Source organism: Macaca fascicularis, chromosome 8, assembly GCF_037993035.2.
Source record: "Macaca fascicularis isolate 582-1 chromosome 8, T2T-MFA8v1.1".
Taxonomy (NCBI): domain Eukaryota; kingdom Metazoa; phylum Chordata; class Mammalia; order Primates; family Cercopithecidae; genus Macaca; species Macaca fascicularis.
The window spans coordinates 138733393-138760781 of NC_088382.1; the positions used below are offsets into that span (position 1 = coordinate 138733393).

The 27389-nt window shown below is 37.6% G+C and overlaps 2 long non-coding RNA genes across 2 annotated transcripts in view; one reads left to right on the plus strand and one right to left on the minus strand.

Moving 5' to 3' along the window:
* The window catches only part of LOC135964568 (uncharacterized), a 282514-nt gene extending 257414 nt beyond the window's left edge, over positions 1 to 25100 (minus strand). Inside the window, exon 1 of the long non-coding RNA XR_010577055.1 lies at positions 24663 to 25100. This is a non-coding gene — a long non-coding RNA (uncharacterized lncRNA). The remainder of the gene's footprint in view (positions 1 to 24662) is intronic.
* On the plus strand, positions 1 to 26833 carry LOC141407525 (uncharacterized). Its single transcript, XR_012416952.1, has 2 exons — positions 1 to 36; positions 26223 to 26833. It is a non-coding gene; the product is annotated as an uncharacterized lncRNA (long non-coding RNA).
* The last annotated feature ends 556 nt before the right edge of the window (positions 26834 to 27389 follow it).

Below are 27389 nucleotides of genomic sequence, written 5' to 3' on the forward strand. Positions count from 1 at the left end.
GATGTTCGAGAAAGAACTTCTGCCTGGGTCATGGAGGTGAGGATTTGGGCATGGTGGAGGGAGTAGGGGAGGGTGGGAAGAGGGGGGTAGGGTGCAAGAATAAAAGGAGATGGGATGGTGCTGTTCACAGGCAAATCTGGAGTGTTTGTCTTTCACACTCTCCAGCCCTGCTTTCCCTCCTATCTCTCTCCCCAGCCCCCTTTCTGGAAGCCAGACTGACCTGGCAGAAAGAGCTCAGATTCAGGAAGCAAAGTAATTGTCTTCAAGCACAGGCCCAACTTAGGCCCGGAGTATAATAGATATTCAGATAATGTGAAGTGAATGAAAAGGTTCTATCTTTCTTTCTACCATGCAGATTTTTTTAAACCCCATCTGGCTTCAATTTCTTTATCTGCCTTAGGGGTTAACAATGCTTGCCACCAGAGCTGTGTAAAGGTGAATAAGCAGGTAGTGTATGTACCTAGCACAGAGACTGGACCACTAAATTTTAACATTAAAAAATGTCAAAAGACAAAATTACTACAAATTTAATTGACATTTATTTATAATTCATCAATCAGGGTGGCCTTCATTCTGCAAAATAGAATGAGAGTTCCCATTGGGCAATAGCAGAACATGGGATTTGTAAGATGGGAACAAGGAAACAGAACGATACAAACACACACATACACACACACATTATTTAACATCAGATTACTTCAGTTTACATTTTTGTAGGCTTTAAAGCCGAGATGGATTCCTTATTACTCTGATTCAGGTAGACTGGAACTTCTGGTTTTCTGAGAAAAAGACCTGTCTATTTCAGGATTTATCTGTTTCCTTACAGTTTCAGTTTGATTACGTGGTATTTAGCATGAGTGACTCCATTTTGGTTTGGTCTGGTCTGTTGGGGCCTAGTGTAGGAACTCAGTCCAAAACAATGGGCTCCCATAATTTTGTTAAAAAAGGCTTTGGAAATTGGCAAATGTATAGAAACCAGACTATTTGAAAATCGTCAGTTACTCAGGTTTGCAAGTGTGAGGTCGGTATAAATAAACATCCTCCATTGAGAGTTTTTGATGCACCGAGTCACTGGCCTTCCAGCATGACTGTTATAAAGGCTGGCTAGCTTTATCAAGCTGGGCAGAGGCTGCCCATGACTCCAGTGCTATTTCATCTCCTCTAGACATGATCAGGAAATTGTCAATGCAGCAGTAGAGATAGATGGGGAAGCACTTCTCTGTTCCTAGTCTAACAAGGAAGATACATTTTGTTTCGATTACCACAATGGAGATTGTTGTACTAATTCATCAACACGGTTTAGGCAGCTCTAGTACATTCATCTCTTAACTACAGGGATTGTCCTGAGAAATGTGACGTTAGACAAGATCATCATTGTGCAAACATCATAAAGTGTTAGATGCTCTAGCCTATTGTACACTTAGGCTATATGGTGTAGCTTATTGCTCCTGGACTACAAACCTGTAAAGCATGTTAATGTACTGAGTATTGTTAGTGTAATGAATATTGTAGTGTACTGAATACTACAGTCAATTGTAACACAATAGTAAGCATGCTAGTGTATTGAATACTGTAGTCAATTGTAACACAATAGTAAGTATTTTTGCATCTAAAAATATCTGAACATAGAAAATGTTCAGTAAAAATACAATATAAAAGATAAAATTGATACACCCGTACAAGGGCACCTACCATAAAGTAGTTATGGGTGAGTCAGTGAGTGAGTGGTGAGTGACTGTGAAGATCTAGAATATCACTTTTTTTCTACTTTTTTTTTTTTTTTAATAATTTCAACTTTTATTTTTGATTCAGAGATACATGTGCAGGTTTATTACTTGGGTATATTGCATGATGCTGAGGTTTGGGGCCTGATGAATCCCAACACCCAGGTACCGAATAAAGAACCGAACAGTTAGTTTTTCAACCCTTTCCTTCCTTCTATTCCTCCTCCCTAGTAGTCTCCAGTGTCTATTGCTGCCATCTTTATGTCCATCAGTACCAATTGTTTAGCTCCCAATTATAAGTGAGAACTTGGAATTTTTAATTTTTTATTCCTACGTTAATTCACTTAGGATACTGACCTCCAACTGAATATATGTTGCTGCAAAGGACTTTATTTTATTCTTTGTAATGGCTGCATAGTATTCTGTGGTGTACATGTACCACATTTTCTTTATCCAACTCACCATTGCTGAGCACCTAAGTTGATTCCATATTTTTGCTATTGTAAATAGTGCTGCGATGGGCATATATGAGTGCATGTGTCTTTTTGGTAGAACGATTTATTTTTTGTTGGATATATACCGAATAATGGGATTGCTAGTTTGAACGGTAGTTCTAAGTTTTTTGAGAAACCTCCAAACTGCTTTCCACCATGGCTGAACTAATTTACAATCCTACCAGCAGTGAATAAGCATTCCTTTCTCTCCTCAACCTTGCCAACATCTGTTGGTTTTTGTTCAGGCATTTTTAAAGTAAACATTAAGGGCAAGGTTCCTGATATTACAGAACTTACATTCTAGAAGAGGATACAGGTAACAAACAAATAAATGTGCAACTTATTTCGGATATGTTAGATGCTAAAGAAAAGAAAATGTGAATAGATGTAAAGTTTCCCTTAGGACTGTTTTCATCCATTTGTTTATCCTGTTATTTATTCATCAGTGCTTATCATGCACATAATTTTTTATGTTATAGATACAACAGTGATCCAAGCACGGCTGCATTAAAATAAAAAAAAATACAACAGGGAACAAGATATAATTATTGTCCTCAAGAGCATACATTTAGCTGAGGGTCAAAAGTTAAATATTAAAATAATATTGATTATTTAAAGGAGAAATACAAGGTACTGTGAGTATAAAACAAGGCATCAGACTGTAGTCCAAGGCTGTCACAAAATGCTTCTTGGTAGACTGTGAGAGCAATGGCCATCAATGAATTATATTTATTCTGTCTATACCCTCGTGAGGTCCCCTTCTGCAATGACTATGGGGTCGGCCATGTGGTTTTCTTTGGTCAATGAGATAGAAGCTAGCCTGAAGTACACAGAGGTGCGAAAAGCACTGTGCACTGGAGCTTGCCTTCTCTTGCTGCTGGGAACTCTTCTGCTACCACATGCAGAAACTCAGGATGACCTGCAGGATATATGTTGCCCAACCAGCAGCTAGCACCCATGGCCAGGTGTATGAGTGAAACATCTGCCATGGTTTGAATGTGATATCTCCTCCAAAATGAATGTTGAAACCTCATCACCAAAGTGGTGGTATTAAAAGGTGGGCCCTCTGGAAGGCTATTAGGTCATAAGGGCTCTACCCTCATGAATGGGAGTGGGTGCCCTTGTAAAAAGACTTGCCAGAGGGAGTTCATCCCTTTATGTCCTAATGCCAATGGCAGCAGCATTCAAGGCATTATTTCAAAAGCAGAGACAGAATCCTCACCAGACAATGAAGTTGCCAGCAACTTGATCTTGAACTTCCCAACCTCCAGAACTGTGAGAAATACATTACTATTCTTTATAAATCACTCAATCTGTTGTATTTTGTTATAGCAACACAAAGGGTGTGATTTCATTGATTTTTCATGGCTTCATAGTATCAAATCATTCGGTCGAAGCTGAGATAACAATGACTACAGCTACATAAATGATCCCAGGTAAGACCAGAAGACCTATCCAGCTAATCTCAGCCCAAATTATGACCAGAAGTGTCATGAACAAATAGAATGGTCGTCCATTTAAGTTAGTAAGCTTTGGGATGGTTTGCTATGCAGCAAAGGCTAATTGACATAGAAAAAAATACCTAGATGTGTGCTGCTGTCATAAAATCTAAAACAGGAGTGATGAGCTTTGGGAATGGACAGTAGGTGGAGAAAGAAAAAGTTGTGAGAAAGCTGTTATTTACATCTTGTAAAATAGTGAACACAATTTTTTTAGGGTCTTGAGAAGTGCTAAGGAAACTGCCTTTGGAAATTGGAAAACAGTTGATTTGTGTTATGCTGCAGTATCAAATTGTCATCTGAGTTAGCTGAAAGAAAATATTCGTAATGAATTTGCAGATCTGGCTAAGGATATTACCAGGAAGAACTTTGAAAGTGACAATTGGCTTTTATTAGCTGCATCTGAAAGGGTTGGGGAAGGGTGAGATGAGCTGAAGTGAGAACTCTTGACATTGTAAGCAATATTCAAAGGAATTGTAATGTAATCAGAATTTTCTACATTGATAAATAAAACTGTCTCATAGCTTTAGTCTCTCCAGATAGCAATAAGATTTCTTATGTAAGAAATGGCCTCAGATTAAAGATCAAATCAAGAGTGTGACTTGATATAACTCCTTGTTAAGATCCCTAAAAGATTTAAACTTGTACTTAGTAGACTCTCTCAGCTAAACAAAATTGCTTTTAAAAATATTAATTGCATATTCCTGTAGAATCTTAATCTCAAAACAGTCCTAAAATGTAGTGGGAGAAGGCCTTCTCAAAAAAGAATTTTGACTGTCGATTTTGAGTACTAGACAAAGGGATGTAAGGTGATACATAGCAAACCCAAAAAGGTTTTAAGGAAGTTATGCAATCGGAGATTAAAGGAAATTGAGACTGCCCTCTGGACCCTTCCCGCTACCACAATTTTTCTTTTTTTTTTTTTTTTTTGATAAGAGGCAGCCTGAAAAAAAAATCACTACTTTACAAAATTGTTATAGCATGAGGTGCAAACTAATGCAGGAACAGAAAACCAAACACTGCATGTTCTCACTGATAAGTGGGAGCTGAACAATGAGAACACATGGACACAGGGAGGGGAACAAAACACACTGGGACCTGTCTGGAGAGGGCAGTGGGGCGGCAAGAGCATCAGAATAAATAGCTAATGCCTGCTGGGCTTAATACCTAGGTGATGGGTTGATAGATGCAGAAAACCACCATGGCACATGTTTATCTATGTAACAAACCTGCACATCCTGCACATGTGCCCCGAAACTTAAAATAATAAATTGAAATAATAATTTTTAAAAAGAGCATAGGCAAATAGTAGTTTATAGATCCAATCCCTTGAGCAAAACCACAGTAGGGGGCCTGACAACGTGTACTTGTCTTTATTTTATGTTTTATTTTATGATTTGTTTCCCATTCCTTCCTCTTTTGAATGAAAAAGTATCTACTATGAATTTTTTGTTCCTGTTTCATCATTGTATATTATGTATATGAGGACAGATAACTTGTCTTTTAATTTGTCATGTCTGAATCAATGGGAACCATAGCCTAAGAGCTACACTCAAGAAGCTTCATCTGTATCTAGACCTAATGTGGATTATGAGATTCACAGCTTTGGGTCTGATATCACAATTGAATGACATTTTAGGGCTCTCCATAGGAAGTTAATTTATTTGGCATGCTAGAGGAAAATGAACCACTGGAGTCAAAGAGAAGACTGTAGGCCTCTTATGCATCTTGCCTCCCTGTATGCATGCCTTGGGTAGTCTCCTCCCATAGTGGCTCTGGGCTTGTCCATGTGACTTATTTTCACCAATGAAACTTTAGGAGATGTGATGCAAGCAGTCACTTGAAAAGTGATTGTGCATTGGGATTTGCTTTGTTTTGCTGCTGGGGACTCTGCACCCTTGTGAAGAATCATAGACTAGCCTGCTGGAAACACATGACCCAGCTAAAAGCCAGCACATGCCATAGAAGTGAAACATAAACTGTCTATTCCTAGTTAATCTTCTATGTGACTGAAACTGCATCAGTGATCCAAGGGGCCAAGCAACATAACTGCTCAGTCCATGTTGTTGACCTACAGTTTCATGAGAATAAGTTGGTGTTATAAACTACTGGGCTTTACAGCATTTTGTTCCTCAGAAAATGCAAATATGGCTTTCCTAAGGTAAAGATATTTAAATCAAGGTATGAAGTTTCAGTGGAGATGAATTACACAAGGGGGAAGAGGATCAATATTCCAAATAGAGGGACTAGCAGGCATAAAGAAGAACCTGAGGAAGGCATGCAGATGCTAAGTTTGAATGTCTAGAAGAACGTCAAAGTGGCTAGAACTAGAAGAGTGAAAATAGTATGAAATAGGTTTGGTGAGGCAGAAGTAGCCAGATTACTCATGTCTTCTTTGTTCATCTGCTATAATAAACCACCCTAAAGTACATTGGCTTGCTGCAACTATTACCCGTCATACTTCTGCCATCAAGTTTGGGATTAACTACCTAAACTAAGCTCAGTTACACAGCTTTGTTTCAGAATGGGAGTGAGTCTGGGCTTGGCTCCTCACTGTGGTCTGGACTCAGGTCTTGTCTACATGTTTTCATGCTTAGGGCTGGTCTGAAAGGGCAATAGCTACCTGGAAAACTCTTCTTATGGTGATAACAGAGGTACGAGAGAGACCTAACCCTAACCCCAACCCAGCAACTACATCTATATTTTCATCTCATCTGCTACTATCCCTTTGACCAAGGTATGTCACATGAATGAGTTCAAAGTCAAAACGAAGGGAGTACTTTCTGCTCATCAAAGTTTATAAAGAAATACATCTCACAAAAGTGAGTCACACTGTTCATCACAGCATTATTCATAGCAGCCAAAATGTGGAAACCATCCCATTAGAATGAATTTTAAAAATGTATACTCGTACCATAGAATACTCTTTGGCAATAGAAACAAAGCACTGATACACCCTACAACATGAACTTCAAAAACATTATGCTAATGAAAAAAGCCAGATACAGAGGACTACAGATGTGTGATTCCATTTGTATGAAATTTCTAGAAAAGACAAATCTAGAGAGACACAAAGTCTATCAATAGTTGCCTAGGGGAGGCAACAGGGATTTACTGCAAATAGGCACAAGGAAACTACATTAGTGGAAATGTTCTAAAACTGGACTTGGATGATGATTGTACAACTGAATCAATTTACTAAAACGTACTGAACTGTTCACTTACAATAATCAAATTTTGTGGCATGTAAATTATATCTCAATACAGGTATTAAAATGTGTAACTAATGGAGTGAATGAACTAGGATATGCTTACAACAATGAAACATATTCAAAGGCACTGTTCAATGATTGACTTGATACAATTTGGAAATGCTAGGAAGGCTCTAGCTGACTACCATCTTTCCTTAAGCAATTTCTGAGGTTAATTATTTTTTTTCTTCAAAAATATCACATGGAATTTTAGAATAATTTTCTTTGGTTATTCAGCTTTGGTTGTAAATAATAAACATATTTTTAAATTTTGTCCTTTGAGCTACTGCATTTTAAGTTAGTGCATGTGGAAAAAAAAATTGGCACACATAAAAGCAGCTGCAATTAATGAAGCATGCCTTACTTATTGACTTTCATATAATGTGTACAACAGAAACATGCTCTTACAAACAGGTCAAGAACTACAAAATGTTCACTAATTGCTGAAATTTGTTCTCTGTTTGTAATAAAAAATGGATTTAACAATCAGAATAGCTATTCAAGGGGTAATAGAGGCAGGAAGGAGAGGCCTCTGTTATTAGCTAATCTAGCAATTACCCCAAATCGGAGCTTATGTTTTACATAAATATCAATGGAGTTTGCTGAGGAGGTGCAGCTGGAGAGGTGAAAGCAGCTGCCTACTCTAATGCAAATTCCTTTGGTTAGGAGAATGCACTAACATTAATCCAAGAGATCTAGGATGAACTTAATTCCCTAAGTGGAAAAATGCCTAGTTCTGTCACAGGCCAACAGCAATTCCTCGCACTTCCTTTCCAGCACATGGAGAATGTGCCCATCATCTCATTTATGAACTCCTCCAAGTTCTTGTTTGCAACTTGAGCATCTGTACTGATACTAGGTGACTGTGCGTGAGCTCAGGAAATTGTATCTTCTGTACCTTCTTTTCATATTTATTTATTTAGTTTTTTTTTGAGACGGGAGTTTCACTCTTGTTGCCCAGGCTAGAGTGCAGTGGCGCAGTCTAGGCTCACTGCAACTTCTGCCTCCTGGGTTCGAGCGATTCTCCTGCCTCAGCCTCCTGAGTAGCTGACATTACAAGCGCCCACAACTATGCCTGGCTAATTTTTGTATTTTTAGTAGAGACGGGGTTTTGCCATGTTGGCCAGAAACTCCTGACCTCAGGTGATCCACCTGCCTCAGTCTCCCAAAGTGCTGGGATGACAGGTGTTGAGCCACCGTGCCCGGCCACCTTCTTTTCCTATTGAGAGACTTGGAAGGGAGTTATGAAATGAACAATGAGTGCAACAATAACTAAATGTCACAGCTTGGCCGGGCGTGGTGGCTCAAGCCTGTAATCCCAGCACTTTGGGAGGCCGAGACGGACGGATCACGAGGTCAGGAGATCGAGACCATCCTGGCTAACACAATGAAACCCCGTCTCCACTAAAAATACAAAAAAATTAGCCGGGCGTGGTGGTGGCGCCTGTAGTCCCAGCTACTCGGGAGGCTGAGGCAGGAGAATGGCGGGAACCCGGGAGGCGGAGCTTGCAGTGAGCCGAGATCGCGCCACTGCACTCCAGCCTGGGCGACAGAGCGAGACTCCGCCTCAAAAAAAAAAAAAAAAAAAAAAAAAAGTCACAGCTTACAAAATGTCACAGGCATTGCCTCTAAGTTAATATTTATTCAACAAATATTCATGAAGAGCTTTTGTGAGCCTCATTCATTCTGTTAGGTGCTGTATTCCTATCATCTCCCTCAAACAACTGGCTTGGAAGAAATTCTGCTTGTGGTTCTTAAGGAGTTCATACATAATCATTTGATTCTCACAGTTTTGCCAAGTCTGTTAAATTAGTAAAAAGCAAATGAAAGTAATGGAGGACCAACAGAAGAAAAAGAAAGGTGGAAACAAAGGCTTATTGAGCATTTGTCACATACCAGAAAGGAGGCAAAATAGAATAGTGACACAAAGTGTGGTCTTGGAATCAAAGTACCCAGGTACAGAAGCCAGCTTTACCATTTACTATGTGGCCATGAGCAAATCACTTCAACTTCCAGGGCTTACCTTTCCTCTAGCTTTCCAGAACAAACGGTAATATCTTTCTTAGAAGGACATCATGAAAACAACATGAAACATCAAAAGCAATAAGTACAGTGCCTGGCACATGGTCCATGACACACAAATGATGGTTGTTATTGTTACCCTCAAGGTCATTGCATTTGTGATTCAACCTCACAACTACTCGATGAGTTGGATACAATTATTATCTCTATTTTACACTTGAGGCCATGAAACCACAGAGAGACCAATAACCAACGTCATACACTGTGTGATGGATCCAGGTATCACATACCTTCAAATCTTGTTCTCTTTCCACTATGCAAATGCTTAATGATTAGGGCCAAGTTATTCACCACTAATGGTGTTGTCATTCTCACTGGAAACATTACCCTTTTCTAATTTACAAGAATTCTATTGCTTTACATTCTTTTCATATTAATGCACTAAAATACTGGCTATGTCAGAAGAACAGAAAAGCAAAGAACTAATACATTGAGAACCTGGGCAAAACAGCTATCTCCTGTCAATACAGATTATGGCATGACTCATATGGCTAGGCCAATCATAGCCATGACTTCCAGTAGTTCTTTTCTTGTGTCATCTCTAACTTTTATAGTTCTCTTTAGTGGCTTGGTAGAGAAAACAAGATAAAACCAGCCAACCAACCAACCAAGAAACAAAAGAATACAGCAGCTAGATATGTGCAGAAAAATTTGTTAGATTTTGGTTACTGTTTAACATAAGGCAGAGTGAACATAACTTGATGAACATACTTGATTTTATTTTGTGTTCAGTTTCCCAAAGAGTATATGGAGGTAAAATAAAAACGATTACCATTGACAATTTTGTTCTTGCACATGCATTATCTGTAAAGCATAAAACAGCCTTAAAAACAATTTCCTTCGTTGCAGATGACAAAGATAAAGCTCTAAGAAGTTAAAGGACCCTCCCATTATTGTCACAGATGATACGCTTAGCATCAATGATGATGATAAGTATATCAAAATTTGATTTGTTGTAGAAGAAACACTGGGTTTCGAGTTGGAGCACCATGTTTGTGATATGCTTATTTATAAGTCCCATGTGATCTTAGCAAAGCAAGTCACCTTGCTGTGCCTACATTTTCTTATTTGTAGGTGAAGACAAGGCATAGCTGTTTGTCTCTTTAGTCTCTTCCAGTTCTCCGTGAATTTTGTGTTTAGATCTCAAATGTCACTGGGAGCTAAAGGCTGTCCTGTAACTGTCTAGTTCACTCATATATGAGGTTCTGTTATCTTTATTTCCAACCCAATACTTCTGGTAAATCTATGTAGCTGATGATCACAGGGAATGAACTACTTATCTCCACTGTTATGTTTGACTAATTTCCTTTTTCTGGAGAGAACTGGGGAAGGAGGCTGCTGGAATTGTCTTTAGCTCTGCGGTGAACTGCTAAGTTGAAACCACAGGGTGCTCTTTGAGAAACTGCAGACTTGCACCTGATAACCATTTTATGGGAATGTGCCTTGGCCCTTTAGTTGTGGCTCTCCGCAAAATGCCATGATGAGTGACATGCTTCCAGCAGATGAAAGCTCCATGGGGGTCTGGGCCAGAGACCTCTGACTATGTCATTTGGCATTTGCTGGTTTCTTTCTACTTTCTGTATAAGTGAATGTCTCTGAGCTACACTTTCATTTGGATGTTTGATATTTCAATGAAATTCACATGTGGTTAAGTGAAAATGCTATCTCCAGAATGCTGTAAAGTAGATCAACAGAATTAGAGTTTAGCATTTTTTTAGAGAGATGTAGGCAAGCTTCTCAACAATGAACACTTTATTTATTTATTTACTTTGGAAGAGTATTATCTTAGCAAAAATCTGCACTTCCATGAGCACTGCGTTCTTATTCTCTTTCCGGTTAAAGCAGGGAGTAAAGTCAGTATTGAAAAAGGGACAGGAAATGGAAAAATAGTTGCCAAACCTCAGGAATCTAGTATGCACTTAAAAATACATAATATTATCTTTGAAAGGCAGTTTAAAATGGTGAAGAACCCTACCCCTGAAACTGCACTGTCCAGTTCAAGTCATATCCCTGCCACTAACAATTCCCAGGACTTTGGCCAAAGTATTTCACTTTTGTGCCTCAGTTTTTGCATCTGTAAAATGGGAATACTAACAGTACCATATAAGGTAATTGTTAAGAGCACAAAGACCTCTGAGATTTATGAAGCGTTCATGATTTCTCCCATAGTACACTACCTTCCATGCTTATGGCTCCTAAGTGACCTAAAATTCACAAGAAGCAAGAAATATGTTTATTCCCTATTTAATGAGGGCTTATTCTATAAGTAATATGCTAGGTGTAGGGAAACAAAAATTAAATAAGTGCACCCCTTACTTTTCAGACCCTTGCAGTGGGGTAAGAAAACACACACACACACACACACACACACACACACACAAAATAACTATTATAAATCTAGTGCTTATAGGAAAAACATATCAATGTGAGGGGTATTTTGTTCTTGAATTGGCTGAGGAAATTATATTTGGCTTATATATGAAAGAAAAATTGGTGATTGGGCGTTGCAAATAGAAGAAATAGCACTGACAAAGATAGGAAGGTTCATGTCTTTGAAAGCGTATTTGCAAAAACAGCCTCATCTTTAGTTGATCATGTGCAAGACAATCTAACTCATGTTATTTAAATACACTAACAATGGGGACCATTTCATTTCTGTACAACCTTAGCAGATTATCTTACATTATAGTGCAAGTACAAGAAATATTTGGTGAATTGCTTTGAAATAAAAATGTGATTTAGATAAAAAGTGCTAAAGTATTTCACAGGAAGGAGTGGTTCATTGCATTCTGGGAGTCTCATGGAGATTTAAAATGGATTGGTATGGAATCAAGAGGGTTTTTTTAAAAGTTAATTTTGGGTAGAAAGGAGTCAAATGGAAGCAAACAGCATGAGAAAAATGCACTTTTAATATCACTCAAGTTATTTCTAGGGCTCTAGGAGACAATTAGAGAGATGTTCTGAACACTGGTTCTGGTTCTGTTATTCATCTCTTCTTTGGCCAATTATCTTTCCTTTCACCTTAAAGAAGTCCATGAGGAGCTCTCAACCAAGTGTCCTATTCACATTCTACAGGAATGGGCACAAGATCCAATATTGACTAATCAGGGCATGACATCTAACTGGCATCACTAATTATTCTGGGGAAGGGCAGGTGACCAAATGAACCAATCAGAATCACCCCTAAGATAATATAACATTATTATAATATATAGCATGTATATTATAATGTATGCTGGTTATGAGATGATCTTTTTCATTTTGGATAATGTACCATAACATTCTCACAACAAATGGGGAGAGTCTGTCTGATAATGAGGCTGGTAAATCAGGAATGGGAAGGTTCTATGAAATTTATGATATTCTGTCCTCAAAACTTCTCCAGCAGTTACAGTAGAGAATCACATAACTCTCTCTCTCTCTTCCCCTTCTTCTCTCCTTCCTCTCTCTCTCTCTCTCTCTCTTCCTCTCCTGTTGATTTGTATGTTGTTTCTACACGTTCAATTAGAAGACTCTTTCCCAGTATATGATGAGTGGCAAAAGTTGAGGAATCATCATTTTGGGAAACCATTATTTGGGAATCAGAGGTTCAGGTAATATGTGAACATAAATTCCTGCAGGTGTGGCCTTAAAAGCAACTGAGTAAAGAAGCCAGAAAACCAGAATTGAACTCATCATGAATAACTGACTGGTTAATGAGGCAGAATCTAATGTTGCTCTATTCTGTTAAACATACGGCCTCACACTAGGACATAAAAGTCATGCCACACAAATAACAAGCTACAAAGACTAAATACGTAATCTTAGTCTTTAATGGCCACTTACTATTTTCAATAATTTTTTACTCATTCATAATCCAGTCATTAACTTATTATTAGGGTATTCATTCAGTGAATAAGCTCACAGCCAATTTGAAGAATGTAGGAGAGATGGGATACATTCCAGAGAATGGGAGAGCTCATGGTTCTGGTACCAGTATATTAGAAATCATTCTCTTCAGTTTTCTGAAGTCCCCTGAAGCATATCTCTAGCCAATGTTTCTGTCAGCTACTGTTCAAACAATTGTGCAATCTTCCACACTGTAGTGATGTCATGATGTCTTTCTGTTAGCAGTGTTGAATCCATATGAGTCTACAGAAACCTCAATTCTTGCCTCCTCAAAAGAAAGAATTCAACTGAGGGGCATAAGGCAAAGGGAGAGTCCAAGGCAAGTTTTAGAGCAGAAGTGAATGTTTACTAAAAGGTTTTAGAGCAGGAACAAAAAGAAGTAAGTCTACTTGGAAGAGGGCCAAGTGGGCAACCTGAGATCAAGTGCATGGTTTGATTTTTGACTTGGGGTCTTATATGTTGGCATACTTCCGGGGATCGTGTCTCTCCTCCCTGATTCTTCCTATCTGCATGCGTGGTGACCTCCAGCATTTGTGAGGGGCCGTGTGCACAGTGTGTTTACTGACATTGTACGGATGCTCACTTGAGGCATTCTTTCCTTACCAGTCAAGTGTTCCTAGAAGAAGGTCACATACCAGTTAAAATCTACCATTTTTGCCTCTTAGTGTGCATGCTTGAGTCCACTCGCCCAACTCCTAAGACCTTATTGGGAAGCTGCTGATCACAACCTTCAGGTGTTTTCTATCCACTGGGAGACTGCCTGTTCCCTGGTGCCAGCTGCATCCAATTATTATTTTAGAGAGACGGTTCAACAACCACCTGACCATCACCTGATGATTACCTGACATTCCCAGGGGTGGTGGAAGCCCCTATCCTGCCCTGCTTATGTCTACCTACCCACCTACTCTAACACTTCACATGGTCAAAGGACTTGTACCAATTTCTAATTGCCCTCTGATCTTTACCATCTATTTCCTCAACCATATACTTGAAAAATAAGTTAACATGCAAACTGATACCCCTCTAGCTACTCTGTAACACATCCACATTATCTCTTGCACATCTTTTGTCAGCCTCGTAACTTAAAGAATATCCAGAGTATGAGTGGAGAAAGCAAAGCTCATAGTAAAGTGAATAAGATGTGTTGCACATTGCAGAACATCCTCAATTCACATTAACATGGTAGAACATCACTGCCTGAGGCTATTTATAACGTGGCTCGCCAAAACCCATCGCCCCATCTAACTGGCTGAAAGCACAAGTAAATAAAATAAATATTAAAGCATACTGTAGCATGTTGAGATACTATGTATAAACAAAAATATTGCAGAAACAAATAGCTTTTAACTAATCAGTGTTGTATGGAGAGTCATTCCAAGGATATATGTGTTTTTATTACAAGTGAAGGAATTGCATTAAGAAAAACCTGAAGGTAGACAAGAATAAAGCTTTATGGAAAATAGTTAGAAACTCAGTTAAGTTAGAGTAAAAGGTGTGTGCAGGAGAGGAAAGACAAATATATTTGGAAAGACGTTTAGAGGGAGAAAGTTTTGGGTGTGCATTGCCAACCTACTATGTTGAAAAGATCAATGAAAATAATAGAAATTCACTCTCCTTGACCAAATTGACTTCACTCCAGTCATGTACTATACATATCTGCTTACTAGGCATATGCATATGATTTCACTCTAATCACTAGATCTAGGTATTGCTCACTTTTCCTCTATTAATGTGTGATACACAAGGTAGGAAAAAAGCTTAATGCACACCCTGCACACTGAAACTCCCCAATCTTCACATTAACAGTATCAGAAATTTCAAGGCAAATTGATCTTCCAAAGCAAGACTCTTCTACTTAACAATACTTGGAATATATCAACCCCTTCTACACCCCCCAATGACGTAGTATATTTTAAACTCAACTAAAGGGACTGGTTGAGAAAAACTGAATGATTCCGTTTATGGAAAGACTTTAAAAATGTTTACTACATAGTTAACAAAAACAGACAAGAAGACAGTAAAAACATTTTACTGTGTGTCAGTCTCTTAAAACGTAGGTATATAGGTCTTAATGTAAGGAGAAACACCCCCTCCCAAGTACATGTCTATATCCCTAGTAAAGATAGAAGTCAACTCATATTATATGATTCTCTCTCAATGACTTTATGTTGCAGTCAATACTACCAATTAGGAAAGATTATTATGCAGAATCCACCTAACAAAATCAGTAAAAAGAGAAGGTAGTATTCCATTTTGCAACAGTAAGTTTTGAATAATATCATAAATAAGCCTTTTGAAGATTACTCACAAAGAAATACAAAAAAGCTACTTTTTAAAGATTTTAAATATGTATCAACAGTATAAATGAAAAATCCTCTCAATTTTGTATGACTACATTATCTTCAACATGGTATAAAATACACAATAAAAGCATGCTTTGCAGATTCAAAAACATTATGCTATATCTCAAACAACTTAGAGGAGGAGATAGTATTAAATGACTTTAATGTCTCTAAGTACTGTGAAGGTACTGATGTCAAAGTCTCTTGTAAACAGTTTGTGTAAATTTTTTAATGAACAAAAGAGTAAATAAAATTCCAAATTAGTATTTTATTTTATATAATATGTCATTAGTATTTATGTGTAATAAATTATTAAATTTTCTAAATAGACATTAGATTTTAAAAATATATCACTAAAATTCATGTATTTGATTGCCCCAAAACATTCTTTGAACTGTCTCCTTGAAAAAACAGGGCACTGCTTTTTATTCTATTCTGGCGTAAATGATAATTTTGGCTTCAATAAAATATAAGGCAGTTTGTGAAATTGTTATCCTCATTTTATGTATGAGAATAAAGAGTGTTCTCAGAAGCTTCACCAAGGTCATATGATTAGTAAATGTCAGATCCTAGAGTCAGTTTACCTGACTACAAAGCCTATGAATGTACCTCATTCTATTCTTTCTCTCTGGGAAAACAGAACCCATTCGTACAGGCAGGTAAGAGTGTGAGTGCATACATGTGCACAATGATTGTCATTCAAAATATTTATCAAACAGAATGTCATAGGTATAACCAAACAGAATGGATTCCTGACAACTGGAATGACTGCAATGTGTAAATATGTGGTACAGCTGTATCGTGTGCCCTTAATGAATATCAGTCATGTCTATGAGTGCATGTGCCTGTGTGTGCAGGCACACTCCCTTAGTTCAGGCGATATCTTAGGTGCATTCCCTCTAATTTCCTCAAATTCAATTTTAAGATCAAAACCTTTGTCATCAACTAAGGACCTACTATCTATGTTCCAGACACACTGTTCTTGATGTTTATTACAAATGTTCCAATTATACCCCATACACTCCCTTTAAAGATGCTATGAGAATGTGAATTTAGCTTTGTCCTTCATGTCCTCTTCTAGCATTAAACCTTTTTTGGCTACAGATGACCAGGTTAGACTCAGTTCTAGGGTCTTAGTTGCTACCTCTTTCTCTTCCCCTACCAATCCGTTTGTTTCTTTCTGTTGTCTGTGTGTCACAGAAAGCACATGAACTCCCACTGCATAAATCCCACTATTATACTGAGGGCTAAATTGAATATTTCTTTAATCTCATATCATTTCTTTTTCTTAACCTTTGATGCTTCTTTCTTTGGAAGCTGCTTTCTCCTACACATTCTCCCTTTGAAAATAGGGGCATTTAATCTCACTGCCATTCCTTTAGCTCTTTCTTACTCTCTGATACTGTCTGAATATTTGTATTTCACCAAAATTCATATGTTGAAATCCTAATCCCCAAGATGATGGTATTTGGAGGTGGGGTCTTTGGGAGGTAATTAGGTCATTAGGGTGAAGCCCTCATGACTGGGTTTCATGTCCTTCAAATAGAGGCCTCAGTGAGTGAATTTTCTCTTCCACCACATGAGGATACACGGAAGGTGTCATCTCCGAATCAGGAAGTGGGTCCTCATCAGACATCACATATTCTGATGCCTTGATTTTGGACTTTCCAGCCTCCAGATCTGTGGGAAGAAAACTTCTTTTATCTGTGAGCCACCCAGTTATGGTCATTTATTACAGCAGCCCAAACAGTCTAAAACACCCTGTATCTCTTTGAAATGATTCTCATTATAATAGTCACAAGCTAAAAAAAACAAAAACAAAAAAAAGAAGCCACTCTCAGGAGCAAGAATAGGATATCATTCCTTTAAAATGAATAAAGATATACATATCCCTTTTCATTTTTCTTTAAAACATTGTTTTAGTTATCTCTTCCTTGTGATTTTCTTACATGCATACCCCTTAAGGTATTATCTAGACCTTCACTTGCTTTGGAGCAATGAACACAGATAATGGCCTTTGGAAATTTAGATTTTCTGGTACCTATCTCCTAACTTGTATACTTGTCTCTCTTTTTTCTTCCTACTGGTGAACAATATTACATATTAGATTAGAATGAGGTTGTCATTACTAATTAGCAGTATAGCTCTCTAAGTTTCAGTTTCTTCACAGTAAAACAGACATAATAATACCTCCCTTTGTATTTAGGTGTGAGGCTAAAATAAATAACAGATACATAATGCTTAGTAAGTGTGAGCATCTACTTTAATTATCATTTGTCATTGTTCTACTTTCTCAGCTTTCTCCTCTTCCTTCTCCCTCTCCTCCTCCCTCTCCTACTCTACTTTCTCTTTCTTCTTCTCCTCCTCTTTCTCTTTCTTGTCTTTTTCCTTCTTCTCCTCTGCTTTATTCTCTCTCTCCTCTTTCTTCTCCTTGTGCTATTCTGCAGAGTTAATGTTAAATTTATCTGCTGAATTTGCTTGACCTTGCACTGATGATATTTACCAAGTAAACTTGTCTAGTTCTCCATATATGGTTTCTGCTCTAAGATATAACTTGTACTCTGACCAGTTTAGTCCAGTATATTTATTCAACTTGTCAAATACCCAAAAACATTGAGTTTTGTGCCAAGCACCGTTTTAAGCTCTCATGATTATACCAATGAAAAAAAAAAAAAAAAAAAAAAGAGCAGCCTCTGAACTCAGAGAACTCTAATGGGTAGAGAAGGAGACATACATAAGCATATAGAGGATGATACGTAATGATATGATTTGTTTCTGTGTCCCCACCCAAATCTAATCTTGAATTGTAATCCCCACATGTCAGGGGAGAGATCTGGTGGGAGGTGACTGGATCATGGGGACAGTTTCCCCATGCTGTTCTCAGGATAGTGAGGGAGTTATCACAGGAGCTGATGATTTTAAAAGTGTTTGGCAGTTCCCCCTTTGCTCTCTCTCTCTCCTGTTGCCATGTAAGATGTGCCTTGCTTCCCTTTCTCCTTCCACCATGATTGTAAGTTTCCTGAGGCCTCTTCAGCCATTTGGAACTATGAACCAATTAAACCTCTTTTATTTCTAGATTACCCAGTCTTTGGTGATATCTTTACAGCAGTCTGAAAACAGACACATAATAATGAGGGAAAAAAGCGGGGTAAAGAAGGCAAACGGCAATACATAGCAAATGATATCTATCATGTCTCAAAGACCTTACAGCCTAGTTGTGTGACAGATGAGTAAATAGACAACTATTAAGCACTGTGATAAATACTCTGATAAAGATGTACCCAAGGTATTAAGGGAACAAAGAGAGGGAGCACTCAATCCAGCCTGGAAGGACTAAATAAGGTTTCTGGGAGGAGGAGAATCCTTCTCTTAGCCCTAAAAGGACAAGCACAAGTCAATAATATTAAAAGATATACAAGGAAATTTCAGAGCAAGCAAATGATGCAAAGGCACAAAACAAGAAAAAACAAAAAACAAGGTGTAAAAGAAGAAAATGTGCAAAACATTAAGAATATGTAAATTCATTACAGTTATAGGGCTATAGAAAAACCTTACTGAAGTTCAATATAAGCACCCCTACCTTAGTACATATCTACCCTTCTCTTTTTTCTTTTTTCCTTTCTTTTTCTTTTTATTTCTTTTTTCTTTCTTTCTTCCTTCTTTCCTTTCTCTCTCTCTCTCTCTCTCTCTCGCTCTCACTGTCACTATCACTCTCGCTCTCACTCTCACTCTCTCCTTCCTACCATCCTTAATTCTTTCTGTCTGTCTTTCTGTGAATAGCAGTAAACTCTGTTTCCCAGTGTCATATACTTACAATAAGGCAGTTACTCTCTTCATTTGAGGAGTTGACATGTGTGTCAGGACTGGCCAGGCACAGTATTCTATACAATAATTTTTCAATCCAAGCTGAGTCTGAATTACCTTCTTATGTCTCCTTCAAATTCATAGGTTGAAACCAAATCCTGAGTGATGGTATTAGAAGGGCTTTGAGAGGTGATAAGGTCAGGAGGATGACCTTCATGAATAGAATTAGTACTCTTGTAAAAGAGATCTCAGAGAGACTCCTCATCCCTTCCAACAGATGAAGTTACAGTGACCAGACAGCATCTATGACGAATTGGGCCCTTATCAGATCTCAAATTTGCTCACACCCAGATTTTGGACTTCCCATCCTCCAGAACTATGAGAAATAATACTTCTGTTGTTTATAAACCACTTAGTCTATGATATTCTATTACAGCAACCTGAACAATATAAGACAGAAAATTGGTACAGGAAGTGGTGTGATGCTGCAACAAATATCTAAAAATGTGGAAGTGGTTTGGGAACAGGGTGATGAGTAGACTAGAAGAGGTTTGAGGTGCATGCTAGAAAAAGCTTACATCAGCACAAAGGGACTTTAAAGGCAATCTCGGTGAGCCTTCAGAAAAAAAAAAATAGTAGAGCTGCAGAGAAAATCTCCATCTTCCTTTAGAATATGTAAGTAGGCCAGATGTGGTGGCTCACACCTGTAATCCCAGCACTTTGGGAAAATGAGGAGGGGGGATTACTTGAGGTCAGGAGTTCAAGAACAGCCTGGCCAACATGGTAAAACCTCATCTCTACCAAAAAAAAATCACAAAAATTTGCTATGCATGTTGGCACGTGCCTGGAGTCCCAGCTACTAGGGAGGCTGAGGCAGGAGAATTGCTTGAACCTGGGAGGTGGAGGATGCGGTAAGCTGAGATCACACCTTTGTACTCCAGCCTGGATGACATAGTGAGACCCTGTGTAAAAAAAAAAAAAAAAAAAAAAAAAAAAAAAATTCGAAGTAATCCTGAGTAGAGCTTTTGGTGGAAATATGGATAGTAAAGACCACTCTGATAGATCTCAGATAGAAGTTAGAAGCATGTTATTGGACAACAAAGGAGAGATCATCTTTCTTATAAAGTGGCAAATAAGTATGCTGAATTATCCTGGTGCCATGGTGTTTTATGTAAGGCAGAACCTGCTAGTTATAAAATTGAATATTTGCCTAAGAAAATACTTATACAAAATGCTGATAGGGTGACCTGGTTTCTCTGGACTGTTTACAGTGAAGTGTGAGAAAACAGAAGGAACTTACGTATGCAATTATTCATCAAAAGAGAAGTAAAACTTTAATATTTGGGAAATCCTTGGCCTGCCAATATTGAAAGGAAAAAGAAAGCCGGTTCAGGAGAAAACACAAAGGGTATGGCCAAAGGACTATCAAATGAGATTGTTTAATCATCTAAATGGAAGCTAGGAGCTTTTGTCTAAGACAATGGAAGAAACCTTTCCCCCTCACCCCTGTCCCAAGGCAATTGAGAGATTATCAGAGGAGCCACCTGTGCCTGAGGTACCACCATGCATGAGTACCTCACATCACAGGCTCTGCTCTTTGCATTCTGGTTCCATGCTCCTCATCCCCGCAAGCTGTGGCTTTGGCAGGCTCAGGTACCATGTGGGCCACAGTGGTTGCCCCTTAAGAAGACAGAGGCATTTGACTGTATTCATATGGCACCATTTCTGCTGCTGCACAAGTCACGGGGCTGTGGCTGCCTCCATGTAGATTTTGAAGGATGGAGCTCTTCTCTTACCAGCGATGAAGAGGGGCAGGGATCGCTACACACAATGGATTGCTATTTTCACTTTAGTTAATTAATTTTATTTTAAAGTAATTAAAAATTAGATAAAATGTCTTTCATACTTATCATCACTTTAAAATTTCTTAAAATATTTACAACTTTATGTACATTTAACTTTTTGTCTGGGATCATATGTCATTTGCCTAAAGAAATTTTTAGAAATATCTCTTTCAGTGGAAGTTACTTGTAATGATTTCTCTTAGCTTTAGTGTTTTAAAATTCTTTATTTTATGTGAAGACTTTTAAAGCATATTTATAGAAAAATTCATATAAATGTGTATAAAATAATACATATTAAATTATGTATATAATATAGACATGACATAGGCATATTATGTATCTTTTTTCTTCCCTGAAGTACTTTTAAGTTGCCACTCCATTGTCTTCTGGCTTTCATAGCTTTAATTACAAGTCTCCTGTAATTCATCTATTTGCTTCTTTGTATTCATTGTGTCTTTTGTTTTTTCTCACTAGCTTCCATCAAATTTTTGCCTTTGTCTTACATTTCCAAAAGTTTTAATATGGTATCTATAAGTGTTCTTTTTTATTTTTTGGTATTATTTTGCTTGATATAATCCTACTCTCTTAGATCTGTGATTTGATGTATTTTGTTAGTTTTAGAAAATGTATATCACCCTCATTTTCTCTTACTTCTCCTTCTGGAATTCCAACTTACATCTTAGACCTTTTGAAATTTTCCCATGGGTCTTGTATGTTCTGTTCTTTTTTGTTTTTCCCTCTCTCTCTCTTTTCTTTGTGCTTCAGCGTGGGTTATTTCTATTGATTTATCTTTGGGTTCACTGATTTTTTTCTCCCCTGGCCATACTGAATCTACAGATGAGCCCATCAGATGTTTTTGTTTTCATCTCTGGTGCTTTGTTTATTTGTTTGTTTGTTTCTTAGGATTTTCATTAGCCAAAGGATTATAGTTTCCATGACTCTTGAAATTTCCAATCTGTTTATGTATGCTGTTTATCTTTTCCTCCAGAAATTTTGACATTTTAATCACTATTATTTTAAATAAATAGTTGGAAGAGTTCAACATCTGGATCACTGAATCTGATTCTATTAATTGTTTTGTCTCTTGATATTTTATTTTTTTGGCTTTATTATATACCTTTCAAGTTTTGAGTAAATATACTTTGTGTTTAGAACACTGTAAACATAAGTAAATAGCATTCTCTTGACTTTTGGTTTCTGGGGGGGGGTTTATATACTTGGACTAACCGCACTTTGACTTTTATTTGTTTAAAAATTTTAGCTGAATTCTACGTAAGCCACTTGTATCATACTACAAGCCTTTTATCTCATACTTTGCCACTAATGAATAAGTGCTTGTGTCTCACCTGTCAGTAGAAAAAATTGTCTTTCCTTGTATTTTAATCTATGTGGATGATCTCTAGCTTTATGTTTTACTGATTTGGGGGAAAATTATTATTTTGTACTTTGTCCTGTACAAAGTATATGTAAGCCTGAAGTTGTCTGTGACCATCTTGTGACTGAGTAGGAAAACCTTGTGTGATAATAAGGTTAACACAAGAATTTAGTACTGAGAGAACAGAGAAAAAGATGGATTCATTTTTATTAAAGTAGGCTGAACAATACTCTTCCCAGTTTTCATATTTTAGGTGAAAATGTAAACTCTCTCATTCATGCTTTTAATAAATATTTCTGGAGAACACATGTTGTTTCAATAACCACTCTATGTACTAGTGTAACAAGTTTAAAAATCCAGGTTCTCACTTCAGGAAGTTCATAGATTTGGAGGACAAACATATTTCATATTTTAATTCAACTTGGTAAATGCTTTAAGGAAATATGGAGCAAACAGCTATGGAAATATGGAACACAGTGAACAACTGCATACAGAAGGCATGAAATGGATGATACAGACATTTGAGTTGGATTTTAGATAAGAATTCTTAGCTCTGTTATGAAATATTCAGAAAAGAACTTTATTCAGAAGAAACAGAAGTTGAGAAAGTAAGAAACTATAAAAAGTCTGTTATGTCCAAGGACTATTTAGAAGTTTAACATGGCAGAAACACAGGAAGCATGGACAAGAGGAGGATGTGTATTGAGTAGGAGTCATGTATGGAATAGAACCTCAAAGGAATTCAAGATTGTGTATTTTGTTATTATTATCGATTTTTTGATACTATATATGGGATGCACAAGTACTTGATAATACTTGCTGGGTAAATAGATGCAAGTACAATACGTTTAAGCTGAATATCTCGTTTTTCCCTCAAGGATCAGTCTTCCCCTTTTTATAGAACAGGTAATTTATGCCCATTCTCTCTATCTTTTTTATCCTCTAGTAATTTCCTATTCCCATCTCTATTGAATGTTAAATTTTAAAATTCGTTTATATCACCTGAGTGTCTGTATTTGGAGATGCTCATGGTAATTGAAAAAGCTGGAAATTCTGACTAAGATTCTTAAATGGTAGTGATAGCCTGGGACTAAGGAGTGGTTTCCTCCTTTAAGAAGGTGATGTGCAGTCTCCATTGCTTCACAATGCTGACTTTAATTTGTAGGATTTAGAGTTTTCTATCTTTGCTCTGTTATCTTCCAAAGCCCCTCCTTTCTATCTCCTTTTCACTATTCCCAAGCCTTATGCAGGTCATTTTGCCTGAGGCATTGTACCTGCCAGGACTGTTTTTAAATGCTCAAAATTAATGCCATCCCACAAGTTAGAGTTTACAAGACACATTCGGGATTTTATTTGTCACTCATTTGGAGAAGTGGGCATAGCAGATATGGAAGGTCTTCCCTTTATGCATGTGTGTTAAATATGTACAGAAACTGAAGTCTATATCACAGAGCTGATGAATACTAAAATTGAGCTAGAAATTCCCCTCTTTTGTCACTTAGTTGCAGACTCTTTCCTCCAAAACACCAGGTTTCAGATTCTCAGCTATTCTTTATGTAACTCTGACCATCACTAAGCAGTCCATTCTTCTCAATAGTCTCCCACCTCCCTGCCTTTCCCCAGGTTTCCACACATTTTTGGTTTCCTTGCTCTATCTTTCTCACTAACATGAGGTAGCCTGGAATGAAGAGAATGTAAGTTGTTTTTTGTAGTTTCAACATTTCTGCTCCCTCCCCCTCCAAAATCAATAAAAGCTGCTGAGTTTATGAATTTAAAAGTAGAATTTAGGCTAGTAATTATAGCTTTGGAGTTGAAGAATTTTCAATTTTTTTTTTTCCCTAGAATTACCATCTTGAAGTGGAAACCTGAATTCCCTATCTTCTTCTTCTAGTATTTTCACATGAGAACTACAAATTAAATTACACAGCATGCCTAATAACCATTAGCAGGATAAGTAAGGAAAGTCAGTTGACATATTATTTGAGTCTGTCTTTCAAAACATAATGCCACACCGTATGGATTCTCAAAGGAATCAGAATGTTGCCTTTTAAGCAAGACAGGTTTTTAATAAAATATTTTCTCTCCTACACAGAGGGAAATTAAAAATTCAGACAAAATCAAGTCAAATAGGAATAATGCAAAGATTTGCCATTTGAGTGGAATAGGGGTAGCTCACCTTTTAAATAACATTATTTATGAATTTGACTTTGGCTGGTCTGTGATTAAATCTTTTTTTTTTTTTTTTCTGGCCAAATATTTGTGACAGGAAAAATGGGATTTTTTTTTTTTTTTTTTTTTTTTTTTTTTTTTTTTACCTAGTTTGATACTTCCAGAAGTATATTAAGTAGAAAGAACTGACCTCATGAATTGAAGGGACATCACATTCAGAAATTCATGGGGTCATTCACAGCAGCCCTCCTTACTTCCCTGAGCTCTTCTACACCACTGATGATGTTTCTCTGTTGGAGGAGATTACGACATGGTACAGATGAAAATATGAATTGATCTTTCTCTTTCATCACTAAAAAGATAAACAAGTATAGTGTCCAAAGCAATACTTTACATCTAATAAAATTATTCAGGGTAATATATTTTACAAAATTTATAATTTTATGTCAGAAGGTTAAGAAAGGCTATAGGTGATTTCTTCACTTAGAATAGTTTAAGGATGCAGAGTAAGCACAAATATGGATATGTGTAATGGCATCTGGCATCTTTTATTCTCATCACTTTATCACCTCCATACCGTTTCGACCTCATACTGGTATCTTCTCTGAGGTCTTGATAAGGTGCCACAAAATCAGGCCAACCTGTGATATCAAAGTGAATCACTCCTGTATATTGGATGGATAAGTTATGTCATGCTTTTGAAAGTAATAGTAATAGTCTAACTTGATTGATTGATTGAACCATAATACATTTTTACTTCAGCCTCTTTGAGTTGTATTTTTGGCCATTGTGTGATTCATCCAGCCTTTAGAGCAATGTGCAACACACAGTTGGTTCTCAGCAAGTATATACTGATTAAAGTTTGAAAGATCAATTTGGAGAGAATTATCATTGAGATCCAAGGGATAGGGAGGTAGAATATATTTCCCCCACTGGGTCTTTCTTAACTCTAAAATTCTATGGGTGACTGCTTTCCAGGACACCTCTTGGAGGCTTCTTTGAACTCATGTTCAGAACATTCTGGAATGGCTTAGGCCTCTCTCTTCTGTTCATTCATCACTATCCTTGGCTCATTGCTGTGTAGTAAGCTGAGTCTGTAAATCTCTCTTTCAGCAGCCTCAGGCATGGGAAGTTGGCCCATAGAAGTTCCAAAAGAAAAAAAAAAATTACCCAGCATTTAAGACACAGAGCAGGAAGCCAAACTAACGGAGGAATGTCCTCAGCTTTCACAGGAAATTAATTTCACTCTGCCTTTATAAAAAGTAACAGATTTGACCCCTTGTCCCTCCCTACCACCTTCTTAGCTAACCTGATGGAGGCCATGGGAGAGCCAGGGAGACAGGCTCAGGCAAGGAAAGACAGGTCACTTTTCAAGAAAATGATCATTAGAAACCAGTTGGTCTCAGTCAGAGGCCGCCAAGAATAGTTAAATTTAGTGAGGAGCTGAATTGGACAATTTCGAGTGAAGAAACTCATAGCTGTTACTAATGATTACAGAAGCAAAGTCTTTGTTTCTGATAAGAAACAACAGACTGGGAAGAAAAATTAGGTTCAGGCTGCTTTTCTCACTGTGCCTATTTATCAAAGGAAGTTCAGATATTGTATGTCAATACTTTGATTCTATTTTGATGCTGTTTGGGGACTGAAAGGTTAAAAAAGGCTGAAAGACTACCCATGGTCCTAGACACTGAAGTCTAGGCCTTAGGCCAAAACCTCCCAAGAACTGATTCATTTGCATTTTTCCTTGCAGCTCATGGCAGCCAGAATCTGGTGGACCAGCCCAGAAAACTGACTGCTGAGTGCCCTGGGGCATCTCCAATAACCTGGATCCAGCCCTGCTGAGCCAAACAGGAACATGTTCAGATGTAAGGTTAGACCAACCAAGGATCAAAGCATTATGATGAATAAAGGGCCCAGGTGATAGGATACCACCTGCGGTCAGTGCACAGGACAGGCACTTAAGTGAGGTGGCAGCCCAAACTGGGAAGAGTTTGACCAGCCCAAACCCTGAAGGAATTACTCATGCCTCATCTAGGGTGCCTCTGTGAGATCCATGAGGCCTGTGGCCACTTTTCTGCAACTTTTCATTCTGTCTTCAGTGCCTCGCACATTGCTTGGCAGGCATATTTGTTGATTACATGAAAAATGGCTGAATGAATAAATCACTGCCTCTACTGCTTCTGACAAAAAAAAAAAAAAAAAAAAAAAAACAGAAAATATTTAATACTCTGTGATCAAGAAAGAATGAATGAATGACTGCATTTTATAAAGAGAAAGAAAATATTAAAGCTTCATGATCAAGATGGAGTTGGAAAATGTTTTTAGAGCGCTTCAATAAAGAAGTGTTTCCTAACATCAGCACACCATTGTGTTGTTTTGGTTTACAAAGAGCTTTGGCATTTAACATATGATTTGCTCATTATAATCTTAGGTGTCAGGCAAGCCAGACATTCTTTCCTTTATTCATTCAATCAATACGGAAGTTCCTGTTGTTGCCAGTCAGGTTGCTAGCAATTTGGCATACAGACCTGATTAAGATGTAATCTATTTCCCTGCCCTCAGAAGCTCAGAGTCAAGTGAGGGATACACACACACACACACACACACACACACACACACACACAACTACAATAAAATATTCATTCAGACAAATAATTATGATAAAATGTGGCGAGCTTTAATGGAGGAACCAAGAAAGGATATATAAGTCATTGAATATTGAATAATTTGCCTCCCGGGGCTGGAAAAGGTTCATGAAAGTGATGAAGTTAAAGGTAGAAAAGAAATTTGGCAAATATCCAGAGGTGAGGGAAGGCTTTCCAGAGAAAGAATAAATACCAGCCATTGTTTGATACAATAGAACAGAACATATTTGTTGAACGGTGGCAGAATTTGAGACTAGAAGTTTGAGGCCAGT